This window comes from Lygodium microphyllum, chromosome 22 (genome assembly GCF_053477565.2).
Source record: "Lygodium microphyllum isolate KBCC chromosome 22, Lygodium_microphyllum_v1.1.10, whole genome shotgun sequence".
Taxonomy (NCBI): Eukaryota; Viridiplantae; Streptophyta; class Polypodiopsida; order Schizaeales; family Lygodiaceae; genus Lygodium; species Lygodium microphyllum.
This window is the reverse complement of record NC_141156.1, coordinates 99,111,689-99,115,127: the sequence shown is the minus strand read 5'-3', so window position 1 is coordinate 99,115,127 and position 3,439 is coordinate 99,111,689. Positions and strand designations below refer to the sequence as shown.

General features: G+C 42.3%; 1 pseudogene; it reads right to left on the bottom strand.

Annotated features, from left to right (window-relative positions):
- Window positions 1–447: 447 nt before the first annotated feature.
- LOC148017436 (putative MYST-like histone acetyltransferase 1 pseudogene) lies at window positions 448–795 on the bottom strand (annotated as a pseudogene).
- Between the last annotated feature and the right edge of the window lie 2,644 nt (window positions 796–3,439).

The window sequence follows — 3,439 nt, the reverse complement described above, 5'->3', positions numbered from 1 at the left end:
TAGATCGACGGAGCAGAGGATAAAGGGAAAGCAGATCAGCCTCGCTTTTACATATAAAAAGCTTGCTATAAGCCTGCTTAAGATTTAACAAGAGGCTTAATAGGGAAGCTCTAGGAGAGGGTTGTGGGGAAGAAGCTTGCAAAGGAGTTTCTGCTCCTTAAGATTGTGAAGATTAATACCATCTCACCATGTGTTCTGAGTGGCAGCGTAGCTTTTAGGACATACTGTGAGGATTGGTGTTCTGAACGGTGCATCATAGCTGGGATTACTTCCTGAGAGATTTATTCCCTTAAAGAAACTTTAATCCTCGTTCTTCGTATGGAGTCCATATTAACTTCAAAGGGTCCACCTCAAACATGGACAAAGTTCTAGATCGGTATATTTCATCCCCAGGAGGATGCTTCAAGTCACATTTTTCTATGTGCCTTGTGAGCTACTCCTTGCGCTTCATAAAATTGAGGCAGAATCACAGAAATATAGCTTATCACAATTGTTATACTCTGGTGAAAATGGTGAGAAGTACCATGTGTCAATCTCATACTTCCCAAGCTCTATCTTGCCAATGTTTTTCACCTTTGTGAACTCTTCATGTTCGCGTAGACTTGCAGGATCAAAATCTTCATGTCCCTCCTCTACATGTGTTTCATCAATTTTGCGTTTTTGATGGCAAGTCATCTTTAAGCTCCCAGCCTTATCATCAAATTTTTCATCTGCCTCATGTTCAGTAGAATCAAGTTCCAATTGATCTAGCTTCACCCATTCATCAAGTCTCCTAGTCATCCACTTGTAGGGCATTCTTGTATTTCTTCTTATCTTAGATCTGGGATTTCTTGTACCACTTTGACAGCTTCAACAAACTACCTTGGCATCGGTTTTTTTCAATATTTTTCACACACACACACACACAAGCATTCATTCACACATACGCAGAGATAAATGCACAGAGATAATATTATTTAAAATGGAACAAAGTCCCAACACACACATGGGTTTGAGACGATAACTGGAAACACAAAGCTAGGGTTCATACACACACAAACATGCAAGCCACATGCAGAACAAAATGCAAACGCAACGACTAGGTATACACAAAACACGAATGTCACACAAACAAACTTCTTGGTGGATTCCACGCCTCGGATACATAGTAGCATGACAACGGTTTATGTCAACATGATGGTTGCAATGAGCTTTGACTGCAGCGTCTCACGAAGGGATGGAGGTCTCAACCGAGGAGTGGGGATTCTCGAGGGGATGTAGTCCAAAGGGTGATGGCGTGTTTAGGATCTGTCGTATCTATATTTTATATGCGATAACTAATTTGAGTGTTTCAATGTACAGTACAAAATATATAGTGCAGCGTGGTCGTGTGGAAGGCATTTTCACATGGAGCGTATTGACAAAATGCGATCCACAACAGACTCTCATATCATGGCAAGGTTCAAGCAATTGAGCCAACAATAAGCAATGGATCCAAACACGGTTATAGATGAGATGGAGTATTTTAGGAGCTTGCAAAGTATTGTTAGGGTGGATTACCGTAGCTTCTCCATGATACTATTCGATGTGCAGTGGTTGAAAGTGGTACTTGAAGGAGCTGGAGCAACAGTTGGATAAGGTCCATCTGGATTTCTTGAAATAGATTCCAAAAATAAATAAACGGATTTGCGCGATACCTTTGTGTACTCATTTGTTTGTTAATTGTATTACGACATGGTACATGTCACAACAGTTTAATCTCTCTTGTACTTGTTTGTGAATAGGTAATCTTCTATCCAAACCCCTGACAACCTCGATGGTGGTATGTTATACCTTCAGCTCCCCGAAGTGCGAGAGTATATGATCAAAGTGATGTTCCAATCATAGATGAGGACAATATGCAAATAGAGAGGTCGATATTGCAAGGGGTGGAGGCCATCAAAAGCTTGGAGCATGTAAAGGAGCTAGCATCAGGTAACAATGATGGAAATATAGGAGTCCAAGAATTCTTTGGGAACGAGGTGGACTCATCCTTTTGTGGTGACATGTCTATCGACCTTTCAGTGTATGTGGAGTTGTGTCAAGAGATTGATATGGGACCATAGGATACTTCATACTACGAGCATCCACTTACTCATTTCGTTGACTAATCACTTATAAGGGTACATAAGATATGCATTTTAAGTGAGATTATTTTTTTACGATTTATATTACCATACTTTGTATGATTTAAATTGATATTTATGCTAACATCATTTTTGTCTGTGCAGGTGACCTTTGTGGATACTTAGATCATCACGATGAGTCGAGGTATGAGCGATGAGGAGTTGCAAGATATCTTCACGTGCATGTCTCCAGATCAAATGGCGATATTCAGAGACATGGTGGACTAAGAGCTATATTGGACATCGTCAAGCTGCTCTATTAGATCTACTTCGACGCGATCAGATGCTTCAGCTTCGAGCAGAAAAGGTCAATGCTCCAGACTTAAGCCAAAGGGAGGGAGTACTTCAGGGTTAGGGGGATGCTGTAGAGATATGGAGGTAGTGAGCCCGCGGTCGGCACCGGATACATGTGCTACTCCTCGCTCTTCTAGCGATTCCAGGGAGCGTGGCTCAGATGGTTGCTATGGAGGCATAGACGCGGTGTCTCCATCTCGTCATTCTACTGGAGTTGCATCATCTCCGAAATTTGTCACACCTCTGGGACTGTCTACTCCAGTTACTCTGGCTTTTGCTCATCCGTCTACAGTGGCACCCCTAAGGGTGCTACACTGATAGATACTACCCCGATCAGTACACCAGAAGTACAAGGGTCTTCTTGATATGCCTAGGAGTGTGGTCGCAGGTGGGAGAGGACCCACCTTAGGCATACCCCAGAGGGATATGCCTATCTTGTCAATGATAGGTCACGAGCCATCATCATGAATGATGAGGGGAGGAGGGTGATGGCTCTATCAGAGAGTTGTGCCAACAAGTTTTTTGCCACAATGTCTTAGATCATTGGAAAAACATACCGAAGGGGAGCAAGGAATACATAGTAGCATCCTTGCATGAGGAGTTTCCGATTCCAACCACAGCAGATAGGTTTTCTACGAGCTGGATGATGGAGTGCATATGCGCATATATGTCACAAAGACAATCGGACGCATGCAAGGCACTCAAGAGTGGGGCTGTAAAGCCCGATTGGCATTACAAGAGAAAGGCCCTATAGACGCGCACTGTACACGTGAAAAAGCGGGTGCGTTTATAAGCGCATGTATCAGCACGTCTATTCACACTAGTATAAAAAACGCATCTATATATCCGCGCTGATAAATGCGCTTATAGATGCAAAAATAAACGCACATATTTTTCATTTCTCATAAAGTCCCTGAATATGACCAAACCTCTTAACAGCTAGTATTTGTTTGAATAGGGCATGATTGGATGTATATACGACATAATTACACCTGGATCAT